Raw genomic sequence first — 18,731 nt, 5'->3', positions numbered from 1 at the left:
CCATGTGAGTAACATACATATATCAACTTAAATGTCATTAAAACCTCATTAACATAACATACTCAATCACATTCTTACCAATAATTCATCATATACCGAATTCATTTCCTTTGAGTTTTTCGTGCATACCTGTACCAACTCGTAACACAATCACATACTCTCGTATTTGAAATACCCGTTGAATTTCCCGTTGAACCATTTGGAATACTATCGGATACACGAAAATCTTGCACATAAGTGCCACATATGTAGCCAATGCTACCTCATATCTTGTAACACATATAGGCTCGCTCTCGAGCTATCCGCGGGCCTGCTCACACAAGCTGTCAGTCGAGGCATAGCTACGCGGTGCTGCTCACACAAGTTGTCAGGTATCCACATCATATGTCAGTACACCCAGCCACTGGTAGGACGTACAGGACCATCACTTGGGACTCATAAATCATATAATCACACGGGTTCCTAGTGACATGTCACTTGTATCCTAATCTATTCCTAAGGTTCAACCTAGAAATCTCTCTTGCCGAAACTTCGTCGAATATGCTCACAGATTCAATCATACATTTCATGCAATATCAAAACATTAAAATACAAATATAACATTGCATTATTTACGTACGAACTTACCTCGGTACAAAAATAGTGAAAATAGACCTAATCGTCAAAAACTTTGTTTTTCCCCCGATCTAGGTCCGAACTTCGTTTTTCTTGATCTATAATAGCAATTCAGCTTATTTAATACTCACATTATTCAATTCAGCCCAAAAATCACATTATGGAAAAATTACATTTTTGCCCCTAACTTTTCAACTTTTTACATGTTAGTCCTAGGCTCGTAAAATCAAGCGTATTCAATTTCTTTAAAACCAAAGCCTAATAAACTTTATTTATGGTCATAAAATCCCACAATTTCCATTACATCACACTTTTACTACATATTTTATAACTTTTACAAATAAGTCCTTTTAAGCATTTTCACCAAAAATCACTTAGTAAAAGTTGTTTATCCAACATCAAACTTGCATAATCTACCATTAAACATCAAAATACACAATTATCTAACATGGGTAAAATTTTAGACTTTGATTTTTTTTCAAATTACTCCTTGAAATAGCTAGATTAGGCTACAAGGACCTCAAAAACATAAAAATCATTAAAAACGGGGCTAGGACGGACTTACAATTGAGCTTGGAAACTTGAAAAACCCTAACTATGGTTCCTCTTGAAATATTCAGCCATGGGGATGAAATTTGGAGAAGATGAACACTTTTATTTTACTTATTTTGGCTTTATTTTCTGAATGACTAAAATCCCCCTAACTTAAAACATAAAAATTCTCTTACTCCATGTCCATTTTTGTCCACTAACTCAACAAATGGTCTAATTACCATCTAAGGACCCTTAATTTAAAATATCATAGCAATTGGACACCTTAAACACATAAAACTCAAATTTTGCACTTTTTACAATTTAGTCCCTTTAACTAAATTGAGTGCCTAAACGTCAAAATTTTTGAACGAAATTTTCATGAAATCATTCCATAAACCTATAGACCATAAAAACATAATAAAAATAAATTTTTCTGCGTTGAATTTGTGGTCCCGAAACCACTGTTCTGACTAGACCCAAAATCGAGCTATTACAACTCTCTCCCTTAGGGATTTTACTCCCAAAAAATCTTAACAGAAAATAGGTTTGCGTACTATTTTTGAATAGCTTCCTCAGGTTCCCACATAACCTCTTCGACTCCGTGTCGTTGCCACAAAACTTTAAGTAGGGCTATGTTTTTATTTCTCAACTGTTTAACTTCCCGAGCTAAAATCTTTATCGGTTTTTCACCATAAGTCATATCAGGTTGAATCTCGACCTCTGTCAGAGAAATCACATGTGAAGGGTCTGATCGATAATGTCGGAACATCGACACATGAAATACGTTGTGAATCCATTCCAACTCTGTTAGTAATAATTGATATGCCACTGGCCCTATTCTTTCAATAACCTCATACGACCCAATGAAGCACGGACTTAACTTGCCTTTGCGACCAAATCTCAGAATTTTCTTCTACGGAGACACTTTCAAAAATACTTTATCACCAAGTTGAAACTCAATCTCTTTTCTTTTCAATTCCGCATACGACTTCTATCGATCTGAAGCTGCTTTCAGGCAATCACGAATTACTTTCACTTTCTCTTCGGTCTCTCTAACCGAATCGACCCCATGTATATATTTCTCGCTAAGCTTGGTCCAATACAACAGAACTCAACACTTGCAGCCATACAATGCCTCATATGGTGCCATCTTTATTCTTGACTGAAAACTGCTGTTATAAGAAAATTCAACTAAAGGTAGATATTTTTCCCAACTACCTTCGAACTCCAAAACATAACAGCGATGCATATCTTCAAGAACCTAAGTCTTTCTCTCAAATTGGCCATCAGTTTGTGGATGAAATGCGGTACTAAAATTCAACTTTGTATCTAAAGCTTCTTGCAACTTCTTCCAGAATCGTGAAGTAAACCTCGGATCTCTATCCAAAATAATAGAAATAGGTACTCAATGCAATCTCACAATTTCGGCGATGTATAGTTCAGCTAGTTTATCAAGTGAGTAGTCAGTACGTAACAGAATAAAATAAGCCGATTTAGTCAATCTATCAACAACAACCCAAACGGCATCTTTCTTTTTCGAAGTCAAAGGTAAACCCCTTATGAAATCCATCGTAATTTTATCCCATTCCACTCAGGTACCATCACTGGCTGAAGTAAACTCGAAGGCACTTAGTGTTCGGCTTTTACTTTTTGACAAATCAAACATTTCCAAACAAACTCCAAAATATCCCATTTCATTCCTGACCACTAATACAATTTCTTCAAATCATTATACATTTTCATACTACCCGGATGAAAGGATAAACAATCATTATGTACCTCATGAAGAATTTTCTAAATAATCTCATCATTTTTATGTACTCATATTCTATCTCAGGAACATCAAACAATCATTGAAACCAATCCGAAAATTTGAATTACTACTTGATTCACACTGAGCTCTTTTAGCTTGCAATTCACTATCATTTTTCTGAGCTTCACAAATTTGTGAAATAAATATCGTCCTAGCTCTCATCCCGGCCAAAACTGAACCATCATTAGATAAAGTCATTCTCGTACTCATAGCTCTCAAAGCAAACAAGGACTTTCTGCTCAAGGCATCTGCAATTACATTTGCCTTTCCTGGATGATAGTCAATCACTAGTTCATAATCCTTTAGTAACTCAAGCCATCTCTGTTGTCGCAAGTTCAGATCTTTCTGAGTCATCAAGTATTTTAAACTCTTATGATCAGTAAAGATATGGCATTTCTTGCCATACAATGATGACGCCAAATTTTCGAAGCAAAAATAATGGTAGCCAATTCCAAATCGTGCGTCGGATAATTCTTCTCATACGGTTTCAACTGTCTCGAGGCATAGGCTATCACTTTGCCCTCTTACATCAATACACTTCTTAACCCATTCAGTAATGCATCGCTATAAATTATAAACTCCTTTCCCGGTTCAGGTTGCACTAAAACTGGCTCTTCAATCAACAATGCTTTCAACTACTCAAAAATTTGCTAGCATTTTTCAGACCATTCAAACTTAACATTTTTTTGCAACATCTTAGTCATAAGAGTAGCGATCATCAAAAAACCGTTTACAAAACGTCGGTAATAACCAGCTAAGCCCAAAAAGCTTCTAACCTCTGATACATTCTTCAGCGGTTTCCAATCAACAATTGTCGGTATCTTACTCGGATCAACCCGAATACTGTCTCCAGAGATAATATGTCCCAAAAATCCAACTTCTCGAAGCCAAAACTCACTTTTACTGAATTTAACAAATAATTTCTTATCTCTCAAAGTCTGCAATACAGTTTTTAAATGCTCGGCATGCTTAAACTCGTCTCTAGAATAAATTAGGATGTCATCGATAAACATAACCACTAATTTGTCTAAATATGGTCTGAAGATTCAGTTCATCAAATCCATAAAAATAGCAAGAGCATTAGTTAATCCAAACTGCATAACAAGGAATTCATAAAGATCATACCTTGTCCTGAAAGTTGGTTTTAGCACATCTGACTCTTTGACTCTCAATTGATAGTAGCCAGATCTCAAATCAACCTTCGAGAATGCCGTTGCTCCTTTCAACTGATCAAACAAGTCATCAATTCTTGGCAAAGGATACGTGGTCTTTATAGTCACCTTGTTGAGCTGTCAATAATCGATACAAACCCTCATAAATCCGTTTTTCTTCTTTACAAATACCATTAGAGCACCCCAGGGAGAAAAGCTCGGCCTTGCAAAACCCTTATCTATCAACTCTTGTAACTGAACTTTCAATTCTTTCAATTCAGTCGGAGCCATCCTATATAGAGCAATCTGTAACACCTCTAACCCATATCCATCGTCGAAATAGGGTTACGAGGCATTAACAATCAAAGCACAACAAATAATATACATTTCTCATAGATGATTTAATTTCACATAAATATCAATCTAACATAATCACATTATCCCTTTTATAGCTCTATGAGGCCTAAAAACATGCTTAAAAGAGGTTCGGGACTAAACCGAGAACACTTGCAAACTTAAGGAAATTTAGAAAATTTTCCAAGACTTAAGGGTCACATGCCCGTGTGAACAGGCCGTGTGTCTCACACGGTTACCTGACACACTCGTGTCACAAGCCATGTGAAAACAGGGCATATATACTGACTTGGGTCACACAGTCGACCACACGCTCATGTGTCTAGCCCGTGTACCCTTCGAAATGGCCACACACGCCCATGTTCCAAGGCTGTGTGCCTCACACGACCACCAGACACGCCCATATGTCTAGGCCATGCTTGAGACTGACTTGAATTTCTAATTTTTCCCTAGGGGACACACGGCCATGTACCCAGGCCATGTGTCATACACGGTCGAGTCACACGCCCGTGTGCTCAGCCGTGTGGACTGAAAATAGACTTGGTTTAAGCCAAGTTTCTCACCCTCCTCATGCCTTCCTACAATAAGACATTTCATGCCATTTCAATACATGTATGAGTAACCAAAACATGCTATTCCAAACACATATTATGTCATGTATAACCATTCTTTCAACTACTCAATTCCATGATCTATAACATACCGAAATAATATGCCACAATCATCAAACTCACATAACTTCCAAATGCATTTTCTCATCATGTAATCATCTATCTCATACTTCAAAACATACCATTTCATCATCTCAAAATGAAGCCACAACATGCTATCTTTCAAGCAATAATACGCCAATTAACATCTAGCTAATTGAGCAACTCATAACCATCACAAGAACTTTATGAAATTATACAACTACACAAGTAAAATTACACATCAAACATAAGTCATTAATAAGCCATATAAAATGGCCAAATACATCACCAAAATGTTTATAAAAAAGACTCAAGCCTATACATGCCATATAACTAAATCACAAGTGTAAAAATACCGAAATAAAAAATCGGATAGTGTGATGCGATCTCCACCGACTTCCAACCCGAGCGAACATCTAAATCACTATAAAACATAGAAAAATAACACAAAGTAAGCTATAAACCTGAGTAAGCTCGTATGGTAATAAACTCATATTATTAAATAACGGCATTTAAAACCATTATTCAAAACATAATATAATTCAAATGTTTGCACCATTCTATCTCAAATTCATGAACATAGTTAATCAAGATTTTCATGAGTTTATTCATTCGAAACACATATGGTTTGAATACTTCTTATCAATTCATTCACATCTTCATATGCATAAGCAATGATATATATAACTTTATACAATTCAATTTCCATCACCTTTTCTTTAGTCAAGTGAATTATGTAAAATATCATCAAATAACGGTATTTTGCACACTATATGCCATATGTATATTTTGTTAAAACAACTATAACTCATATCTTACATATCATTCAATTCATACCTTATTATAGCAAAAAAAAAAACACATTTTGGCATGAAACATACTTATACATAAATCTTTCTCATTTCATATACATGATACACTAAGAACTTGCCAAATTACCTTCATTTGATTCTCACATAGGTTCTGTACGTACCTGTATCACTTAATTCTATTGCACTTTCATTCTCATCTTGACTTTGACTATTGAATCGTTAGGAATTGTTAAGGATACTCAACAATCACATATAGCTTGTACAATGCCATATCCCAAATATGGTCTTACATGTTATCACATATCGATGCCACTGTCCCAGACATGGTCTTACACGAAATTGATTAACGATGTCAATGTCCCAGATATAGTCTTACACGTAATCGTATAATGATACATGGTCTTACACATAATCACAATAAAATGCCAATGTCCCAAACATGGTCTTACATGTAATCTCATCTCGATGATCTTAATGTCATGACATTAGTATCCTATACTATTCTTAAGGTTCGTACGGGACTTTTGGAGGTCGTAATTCTGTCGATCTCGACTTGTAATCAAGGCCATTCAGCATACAATTCAATTTAATAAAAAATAAGCATTTATAACACAATTTAAATACGTTTATTACCATACAAACTTACCTCGTTCGTTGTAACGACAATTGGATCGACTAGTCTGAAACTTTATTTTCCCCATTCTAAATCAAAATCTCGATTTTCACAATCTATATAATAACAAAATTTCCTTATTTAATCATTAATTCATTAAATTTAACACAATTTACACTTTTTGGAAAAATTACACTTTTGCCCCTATTATTTCACATTTTTACAATTTAGTCCTTATTACATAAAATTGAAAATTCATACAATTAAGGACAAACCCATGCTAGCCAAATTTTACCCATACTACTAGCAGCCCATATTTTTAGATTATTCACACATCTAACCATGAATTTTACAATTTTCTCAATTTAATCCTTAATTCGCATTTTTGACAAAAATCACTTATCAAACTTGTATATCTAGCTTAAAACATTAATAAACTATCATAAAACACCTAAATAACCAAGCATTCAACAATGGCATCATTCAATTTCTATAACCATTTTGAAAACAGAGATACAGGCTAGCTAGATTACAAAGCAACGATATCAAAAACATAGAAATTATTAAAAATCGAGCAAAAACCACTCACCAATTAATCTTCAAAGCTTGGCCAAATGTAGCTTCATTCATGGCTGTTTTATTCATGCATTTTTGGTGGAGAAATGGCGAAAACATGATGACTATGTTTCATTTTATTAACTTATCATTTATTTACTTAATTACCTAGTTAACCATTAAAAACATTAGTAATTACACCATATACCACTCCACTATCATCCACTTACTCAAAAATAGGCTATTTGCCACATAAGGACCTTCAATTTAATGTTCTATAGCTATTAGACACCTTTAGCTTATAGAACGTAACTTTTACACTTTACGCGATTTAGTCCTTTTTACCAAATTAACCACTCAAACGGTAAAATTTCTTAACGAAATTTTCACACAACTCTAGTATCATACTATAAATATTAAAATAATAATAAAATAAATTTTTGAACGTCGATTTTTTGTTCCAAAACCACTATTTTGATTAACCCTAAAAAATGGGCTATTACACAATCAATATCGGTGAAGTCCCTGGTACTAAATCAAAACCAAAGTCAACCTCTCTGATCGGAGGTAACCCAAGTAACTCTTCTGGAAAAACATCCAGATATTCACAAACTACCGGCACTAATTCAATTTTCAATTCAGACACTTTGGTATTCAACACATAAGCTATATAAGCTTCATAACCCTTTCTCACATATCTTTGGGTAGTCATTGAAGAAATCACAACAGGTGACTCACCTGACTCATCTAAATTAATTCAAATAATTTCACCATTCTCACATTTCAATTTAATAATCTTTCATCTACAATTCACTACAACATCATACAGTGTCAACCAATCCAAACCCAAAAAGACATCAAACTCATCAAATGGCAACAACATTAGATCAACCGGAAAATAGTGAGCTCGAATCATCAATGGACAATTCTTGCAAGCTTTTTCAACTAGCACATATTTTTCTGAGGGGCTTGACACTTTAATCACAAATTCAATAGACTCAACAGACAAGCTCTTACTACCAATTTCATGCAAACATGAGAATGAGTCGATCCAGGATCAATCAATGCAACTACATTAGTATTATAGAGAGAAAAAGTACCAGTGATAACATCAGGAGATGTCGCTTCTTCACGAGCACGAATAGCATAGGCTCTAGCAAGTGCCCTAGCCTCGGATCTTACAGCTGTATCTTTGGTCACACCTTTACTACTAGTTTCATTCCCCGTGTTCCTTGGTGGTCTCCCTTTAAAGGCAGTGTTGCTCGATCTTGCAATCTGAAACTTATCCTTTTCAACCATCTCTAGGCAATCTTTAATAAAGTGTTCATGAGAGCCACACTTAAAATAAGCCCGATCATACATTCTACATTCACTGGGGTGTCGTTTGCCGCAGTGCTAACATTCAGACATACCAGACTTAGCGTTACCAACGCTCGCTACTAATGTAGTTTTGCCTTTAGAACTCGAGTATTGTTTCCCATGATCTCTGTTGGGATACCCAGCTGAAGCACTCGATCGAACATACAAATCACTCCATTTCTTAGACTGAGATTGAAATGACTTAGTCATCGGCCTTTTTCTTGCATCTCTAGCCTCAGACTTGGCTTTTCTCTTCTCCTTGATTAGTTCTTCAGCTTTACAAGCTTGGTTGAATAGCACCACAAATTCTTTCAGCTCAAGGACTCCAACTAACAATTGGATATCCTCGTTCAACCCATCTTCAAACCTTTTGCACATGATAGCCTTGGTGGAAACACATTCCTGAGTGACAAACTCTAGTTCATACTCGGTTACAGACATTCGGCGTTGTTTCAGTTCTAAAAACTCTTTACGTTTCTGATCAAGGAACCATTGGCTAATATACTTCTTTCGAAATTCATCTTGGAAGAATTCCCAATTAACTCTCTCTCTTGGTCCTACTGACACAAGAGTTTTCCACCAACGGTATGCCGAGTCTCTCAAAAGTGATATGGCACATTTCAGACATTCATCCGGCGTGCAAGATAGTTCATCGAATACCCTAATAGAATTCTCAAGCCAAAATTCTGCCCTCTCGGGATCATCGTCAATATTTTCTCTAAAATCTTCAGCCCCATGCTTTTGGATCTTACCAACCGGAGGCTCCATGCTTTCGAATCTTATCAACCGGAGGCTTAGTCACGCTTACATATTCAATTCCTTAAGGAGCTACGAGAACCGGCTGAGGAATAGGTGGGGGTGGAGGGGGTTGAACATTCAGATTTGTTTGAACAAACTCCATATACCACTCGTTCATCACGTGGAGGAAAGCCTCTCTAGCCCCTTCTCCTCCTCCCTGACTAACCGTGGAGATCTACTTTCAGACGGCTCTGGCCCTTAAGCGGGAGCTGGGGCATTACCTTCTACGTCATCAGCTTCAGCTCGATTGGGATCCACTTACTATATGAAAACGCATTTTAAAATTGTCAGGAGTCATCACACTATCACGATTTATTTATGGCATGTATAGTTAGACTTTCACACACGCTACATTAGTCTGAGAACTGACTAAACCGTAGCTCTGATACCACTAAACGTAACACCCCTTACCCGTATTCATTGCCAGAACAAGGTAGGCATTACCGGATATAAACACAGGCAAACATACATTTTCGAGTCATAAAGTTGTGTCCAAATTAAAACTTTTTGTATTTAATCATAAAGTCCCTAATACGAGCGTATGAGGCCAAAAACATACTTTGGAAGTGATTCAGGACTAAACAGAGAACTTTAGAAATTTTTATAACACTTAGAAAATTTTTGCTAAAACTGGAGTCACACTCCCGTGTGGATATGGGACAAGCCTGTGTGATCAAGCTGTGTGGTCACACACGCCCGTGTCCTTAACCCGTGTAACTCTTTGTTTATCACCCAAGAACAAATTTATGTCACACAGCCAAGTTACACGCCCGTGTGCTAGGCCGTGCGGCGAATTAAATTCTCGAAATTAAGTGCAAACTTCACACGGCCTGGACACACACTCATGTCCCGGACACGGTTGAGACACATGGTCGTGTCTCTGCCCATGTGTTTAGTACTGGACATTCTATTTTTCCAAATTAAGGTGCAAGGGACGCACGACCGAAGCACATGCCCGTAGGGAAGATGTGTGTCACACACGGCCTAAACAAACGCCCGTGTGTCTACCCGTATGGAAAAAAATAAGTCTATTTACCAAGCCATTTTTCCACCCTTTAATGCACACTGCTACACCATATATCATAACTCCAATTCAAGCATAAACATACAACCAAATCAGCCAAAACCAAGTCATCAACACATCATTCACATACTATCATCAACCATACACAGACATTACATGCTTATAACATGTAACTTCCAACATCTATGAAAGGCATCACCATATAAATTACTTATACCAATAATAGCCTATTTCTCAATGGCCTTATACAAAATGAACTATCAACCAATGTAAGCCAACACATTTGGCCAAATTAATTATGACACAAAACAAAATGACCAAGTCCCCTATACATGTCATAACTCAAAATAATAACTTTCAATGGTACCCAAAATAATAGTTGATAGTGTGAATGGATATCCAACGGTCTCCAATCCCGAGCTAGCTTGGTGACACTATAAGATAAGGGAAAGAAAGGGGAGTAAGCTATATAGCTTAGTAAGTTCATATACAAATAATAAACAACATTAACTATACAATTGCCATGTGAGTAACATACATATATCAACTTAAATGTCATTAAAACCTCATGAACATAACATATTCAATCACATTCTTACCAATAGTTCATCATATACCAAATTCATTTCCTTTGAGTTTTTCGTACATACCTGTACCAACTCGTAACACAATCACATACTTTCTCGTCTTTGACATACCCGTTGAATTTCCCGTTGAACCACTTGGAATACTATTCGATACAAGAAAATATTGCACATAAGTGCCACATATGTAGCCAATGCTACCTCATATCTCGAAACACATATAGGCTCGCTCTCGAGCTATCTGCGGGCCTGCTCACACAAGCTGTCAGTCGAGACGTAACTACGCGGTACTGCTCATACAAGTTGTTAGGTATCCGTAACATATACCGATATACCTAGCCATCGGTAGGACGTAAAAGACCAGTACCCGGGACTCATAAATCATATAATCACATGGGTTCCTTGTGACATGTCACTTTTATCCTAATCTATTCCTAAGGTTCAACCGGGAATTCTCTCTTACTAGAACTTCGTCAAATATGCTCATAGAGTCAATCATACATTTCATACAATATCAAAACATTAAAATACAAATATAACGTTGCATTATTTACATACGAACTTACATAATTACAAAAATAGTGAAAATAGACCTAATCGTCAAACACTTTATTTTCCCCCCGATCTAGGTTCAAACTTCATTTTTCTTGATCTACAATAGAAAATTCAGCTCATTTAATACTCACATTATTCAGTTCAGCCCAAAAATCACCTTATGGCAAGTTTACATTTTTCCCTAACTTTTCAACCTTTTATATTTTGGTCCTTATGCTCGTAAAATGAAATATATTCAATTTCTTTAAAACCAAAGCCTAGTCGAACTTTATTCATGCTCATAATAGCCCACAATTTCTATTAACTCACACTTTTACTGCATATTTTATAACTTTTACAAATAGATCCTTTTAAGCATTTTCACCAAAAGTCACTTAGTAAAAGTTGTTTATCCAACATCAAACTTGCATAATCTACCATTAAACATCAAAATACATAATTATTTAACATGGTTAAAATTTTTTACTTTGATTTTCTTTCAAATTAGTCCTTGAAATAGTTAGATTAGGTTACAAGGATTTCAAAAACATAAAAATCATTAAACATGGGGCTAGGACAAACTTACAATCAAGCTTAGAAACTTGAAAAACCCTAGATATGGTTCCTTTTACAATATTCGGCCATGGGGATGAAATTTGGAGAAGATGGACACTTTTGTTTTACTTATTTTGGCTTTATTTACCAAATGACTAAAATGCCCCTAACTTAAAACATAAAAATTCTCTTACTCCATGTCCATTTTTGTCCACTAACTTAATAAATGGTCTAATTACCATCTAAGGACCCTCAATTTAAAATATCATAGCAATTGGAAACCTTAAACACATAGAACTTAAATTTTACACTTTTTGCAATTTAGTCCCTTTAACTAAATTGAGTGCCCAAACGTCAAAATTTTCAAACGAAATTTTCATGTAATGATTTCATAAAACTGTAGACCATAAAAATATAACAAAAAGAAATTTTTCTGTGTCAGATTTGTGGTCCCGAACCGACTATTCTGACTAGACCCAAAATAGGGTTGTTAAATCAACACTGATTCGGGTCTGCTTTCCATGAACACAATGCTTTTTCTTTCCAACTTCTACACTTGAAAGAGAACTTCTTCTAATCAAAATAGTCATACCTTTTTAGATCATATTAGAAAATCGTATTTGCTTCAAATGAGTTGACTCCAACTCTTTAACAAACGAGAAACTTGCTATTTTACCAATCACCATTGAACCTTGAAGAACATATAGGTTGTCTATCTTTTGACCTTTCATCAGAACAAGAGCTCTATGAGATACCTTAATATTGCTTGAATTGATGACCATTCTGCAATCTTTCGAGTCTAACATACTCAAAGAAGTAAGGCTTTTCCTTAAATCAAGCACATTCTTGACACCTGATAGTGTTTTAATAATCTCGTCGTGCATCCTAATCTGAACAGTACTAATACTGGTTATCTTGCAGGGTGAACTATTCTCTAAACGCACAACTCCACCTTCAACTAAACTATATGTGGAGAATCAATCCATATTGAGAGACATGTGGAAAGAACACCCCGAATCTAGGATCCACTATAAGCTTAGACCTTTTAGTCATAGACACTAACAGCCAATCATTACCCTTATCTTTGGCCATATTAGCATTAGCTACTTCATCCCTGTTGCTCTCAATAGCCCTCTAGTTCTTATTTTACAGTTTATAATAATCTGCCTTAACATGACCTAACTTCTTGCAGTAGTTACATACCTTGTCTTGATTCATCGACTTTGATTCAGATTTGCTTCTCGCAAAAAATGTTGAGGGTTGCTCATATGACTTGCCATCCGAGTCAAACTGTGACAGCCCTAATTTGACCCTAGTCAAAAAGTGGTTTCGGGACCACAAAACCGAGTCATAAAAATAATTAACTGTTAAATTCTTTGTTTATTATATGTGTAAATGCATGTGTGAAAGTTTCATGCTTTGATTTGGTTATTTGTATGTGAAATTTTTAAGATAAGACTCATGTGATAAAAATTGAAAGTGTGATAGGTAAATTTTAAAGTACCAAATAATGCATGAAATGATGACATGAGGGATTTGCATGTCAAATGCACCAATTTTGTTTAGTGGCCGGCCATAAATGATGGTTGATGTATAATATATGTTTTGTTTTAGTATTATAATAAGTGATGGCTTTATTTTTAAAATAAATTAATTAGTAAAACAATAAAAGATGATAAAAAAAATATATGCTCATCTTTCTTCTTGATTTGCCGAATTTGGGAAAGGAAATATTGAAGAGGAAACTAAGGTATTCAACCATAGCTATCCTAATTTAAGGTATGCATTGTAATTTTTTATTTTAATTGACTATGAGATTAAATTGATAAGTACATAGTTTATTTAAACCATGGTTTAAATTCATGAATCAATGAACAAATGTCCATTCGGCAAGTGCTAAATTGGTGTATACGTGGTTGTAATTAATCCCCTACTTAAATTCGATTAGTATGGTCATGGTATGAGTTTAGTAGGGTTAATACCTTAAAATTGAATGGAGTTTTAGTTAACCTTATGTGTCATGTGCGTTAAAATAGTTGATGATTTGGGTGTTATTATATGCATTTAGGCTAAGGATTTTTCAGCTATGTTTTATATCTATGAAATGTTTATAATGGATAATATGTAAGAGTAATTTCGGCTTGTTAAAAATGTAGTACGTGTATGGCAAATTGTATAAACATAATGTATTGAAGTTACCCTATAAAGTCGAAATGGGTAATTAAATTATTGGTGTGTATGCATTTTTTTATTTTTTTATTGTAACTTGGCATGTGAAATGGGTGTATGATAGTTAATATGTGTGCTTAAGGTGATGTGATAAAATAATTAGGTATATGGTTTGGTTTCATTATTGAGTATAAGGGTTAAGTGCTTTAAAAGGGCCTTTAATGTTCGAAATGATTAAACAAATTCATTTGTTTAAATTAAGCTCAAGTGCAAAGAGGAACTAGACCAGATAAGGGAAAGGAGAAAGCGATCGAATAGCCTATCCGCAACTGTTCAAAAATATCCGAGGTAAGTTTTGAGTAATTACAGTTATTACATAATTGATGTAATGAGATAAGCATGATAAATGAATTGCAATCTATTGTCTCTACTCGAATAAGGTTGTTTAATAAATAACTTGAGTATATGGAATATAATCGAATAGATATTAAGAGTTAAGCTGAGATAATGAAATGGTTATATGCTCTTGCGTAAAAGTGTTGAACCGAAAGTTATATTGAATGTGTATTTTCATTGTGTGCTCATACTCGAATGAATAAAGTGAAGAACAAATGTGATATGTTATATGAGCCGAATTATCATGTGGGTAAATATGCTTAGCTCTCGATATATTATATATATCTGAGTCAAATCCCGCAGGCTTCTTGCTGGTAATGTATATCCAGGTCAAATCCCGTAGGCTTCGTGCTGGTAATGTATATCCGGGTCAAATCCATGAGCTTCGTCTTTGGTAATGTATATCCGGGTTAAATCCCATGAGCTTAGTCTGGTATTATATCCGGCTTAAAGTTCTCTGACTTTGAGCTAGTAAGCTGGATTCGGGTTTGAAACCTAGCGGGCTTAACGCCGGTGATTTGAATGAGATTACAAACTCAAATGTTCAAAGTAAACTATTATCGAATATGTATGATACATGGTAATGACTAGGTACGTATTATATACCGTTATGTGAATTGATTGCAAAGTGAGTCATTAGTATCAAACAACGATATAATTATGTGAATTAAATTAGTTGTATGAGCCATATAGTAAAGTGAAGCATGTGCTAAAAATTTCTTTGTGTATTATATTCGGCCAATAGTCTTTATGTGTGGTATACTTGTGCATATTTGGCCTAGTGATTGTAATTAGAATATGAATTTGGTAATATTCATTGTTCGATTTCAATGATATGTTTTAATTATTGAAATGCTTAAAACTTACTAAGCCTCGAAAGCTTACTCTGTTTCTTATCTCTCTGTTTTATAGATTGTTGATTTTGGCCACTGTAATATCCTGAATTAGGGCTTAATCAGAATAGTGGTTTCGTGACCACAAATCTGAGATAGAAATAGTAATTTTATAATTATTTTGATGATTATGATATGATTGCATGATTGTGTGAAAATTTCGTGATGAAATTCTATGCCTAAAGTGCTTAAATTGAAAGTAGGGACTAAATCAAATAAGTTGCAAAACTTGCATTCTAGAAGTTTTTAGTATGAAATTGTTTTGGAATATTAATGAAGAGGTCTTAAATAGCAATTTGACCAATTTTAAGTTCATGGAAAAAATTAGGACATGGAAGGAATTTTTGGAAAGTTTAGTAGTAAGGGTATTTTGGTCATTTAGTTATAAAAATGAATTAAAAACAAAATTAAAAGCCAATTTTTGTCCATCTTCTTCATTAGGCCGAAATTTCAAGGGTTCTCCATAGCTAGGGTTTGTTTCAAGCTTCCAAGCTCTATAGTAAGTGATTCCAAGCCCCGTTTTTAATGTTCTTTACGTTTTTGGAATCCCGGTAGCTCGATTAAGCTTATGTTAGCAATAATTCAACCTAGGGTTTATATTTGGAAAAATACCCGTATGTGAAATTTGTGTATTTTTATGTTTTATGATAGAATATGAGGTTTTAAATTATGTTAGACAACTTGTGCTACTCGGTTTTGAGTGAAAACGAGTAAAAGGGCTTAATCGACAAAAATACCTAATAGTCACAAGTATATGTTAGAGAGAGAATTTGATGTTGCCATAGAAGGAAAAATGATCAGCATGTTATAAAACATAAGAATAAGGAATAAAGTTTAATTCCAGAGCCTAGGGGCAAAAGTGTAATTATGCAAAAGTTTAGGGGCAAAAGTGTAATTTTTCCAAAGTTAAGTATTAAATGCTGTTTTGATGAATGTATGTATTAAATAAGATTAATTTGGTATTATAGATCAAGAAAAGCGAGATTCAAGTCGCGATCGAGGAAAAGAAAAGATTGTGGACTAAATTGCAAAATCTTTATATTTTGGTACCAAGGTAAGTTCATGTGTAAATGTAGTAACATAATTGTCATTTTAAGCAATTTAATGTTGTTTATATGATATGATGCTGATTATTATCATGAAATATTATGCTTTGTGGTTATTGTTGAATAATATGTAATTATGTGAATTACTTGATGAGTATGAACTATCACCAAATCTGGATTTCGATATTTCGTGGAAGACGGCAAAGATGTGTGATCGAGGAAAACGCCTGCGTTTGAACCTTAGGAATAGATTAGGATACAAGTGACATGTCACTAGGATGGTTAAGCATCCGAACTCGTTGAGTTGAGTCCGAGTTCACTTATGGATGCGAATGTCCGAACTCGTTGAGTTGAGTCCGAGTTCGTGAAATGTAACTAGGCATCCGAACTCGTTGAGTTGAGTCCGAGTTCACTTATGGATGCTGTAACACCCCTTACCCGTTACCGTCGCCGGAACAGGATACAAGGTATTACCAGAACATAATACCTACCATTAAACATAATCGAAATATAAATATGTCTTGAACAATATTAGCCAACTTTAATGGCTTGTACAAATTAGCTGGTCGAGCATCAGTAACTAATATTTTAAACCTAGACAAATATGACACGTAACAAAATAATTAAGCCTACTATACATGCCATAATTCAAAACGTTTAATTCAAATACCATAAAGTAGGATAGTGCGGATAGATCTTCACGATCCTTAACTCCTGAGCAAGCCGGAGAACACTATAAGACAAAAGAGAGAAACAAAGTAAGCTTATAGCTTAGTAAGTAAGTATGTAAATACTAAAAAAAAAAAATCTAACATGTTTACACAACAATTCAAGTACATCTACTTTAACTTCACTATTCATTCCACTTTGATTAAGCTGTCTCTGCTGCGTCATATTCACTAAATAAATCATAACTCGAGTTACCAAACTCGAAATTCAAATCCATAAAATTTCCCTGAATCTAGACTCATAAAGCTTTTTGCTAATTGTTTTCTATAATTTTTGGTTCAGCCGATTAGTACAGTTTATTAGTTAAATTTTCCCCTGTTACACAGCTCGACTGATCTGACCTCTGTTCACTACAAATTGAATTTCTCTCAGTACACAATTCAAAAAACTCTGAAGTCTGTTTCATTTAAAAATAGTCTCAATAAGGAATTTAGGCATGTAAACTATATTTCTTAATTTAATTTGTACAATTTTTAATGATTTTTCAAAGTTGGAACAGGGGATCACGTATTCATCCTGAGCAAGTCACATACAATTGTAAATATCTCAAAATATAGAATTCCTTTGCTTGCTCTGTTTCTTTTATATGAAAGTAGACTCATTAAACTTTAATTTCACATCTCATTCAACCTCTAATTATACTCCTCCTATTTTTGGTGATTTTTCAAAATCACGTCACTGCTACCATCTAAAAACAGTTTTAATGCTAATTTCACTCTTTCACAAATTCTTTATGCTAACCTCATTTTATCTTATATTTGTATATACCACAAATCATTTTCACCATATTTCATTCACCATAAGTATAGGTCCAAACCACAATGTCACCACAAAACCATCCCGTTGAACAATTCGGATCAATCCTCGATATTTAATGGTTTCAAAGACACCCCACCATCATACTTCGTTTAGTTCGGCTCTCTTGTACACATGGTGAACACTTAGTACCACTCATGCGACCTAGCCGATTTGTCTCGTAGCTCTCTTGTCTACATGGTGTCCGTCACTTGGAATCACGCATGCGACCCAGCTACATTTATCTTTCACGTAGCTCTCTTGTCTACATGGTGTCCTTCACTTGGAATCACGCATGCGACCTAGCTACATTTATCTTTCACGTAGCTCTCTTGTCTATATGGGATACATCTCGTATCACACATGTGACCTAGCTACTACAGGTGTCTCGTAGCTTTCTTGTACACATGATGTGCACTCGGCATCATACATGTGACCTAGCTACGCTCCATCTATTTTATTCGATTTTTAGAATGTTCAACCGGATCTCTCTCTATTATTTATTTCCATTCTTCCAATAGTCGATTTATACTTCAACATCAGCTAGTATATACATATAATAGGCTGAAATATAAGAATGTACATGAAATTATTGTAATATTTACATACAAACTTACCTTGGTGCAAAATGTGGAAATTTTGCAATTTAATCCAAAACTTTTTCCTTCCCAGATTCGAGATCAATTCCACGTCTTTCTTGATCTATAATA

This window comes from Gossypium arboreum, chromosome 11, assembly GCF_025698485.1.
Source record: "Gossypium arboreum isolate Shixiya-1 chromosome 11, ASM2569848v2, whole genome shotgun sequence".
NCBI lineage: Eukaryota > Viridiplantae > Streptophyta > Magnoliopsida > Malvales > Malvaceae > Gossypium > Gossypium arboreum.
Note: the sequence above shows the minus strand (reverse complement) of the source record.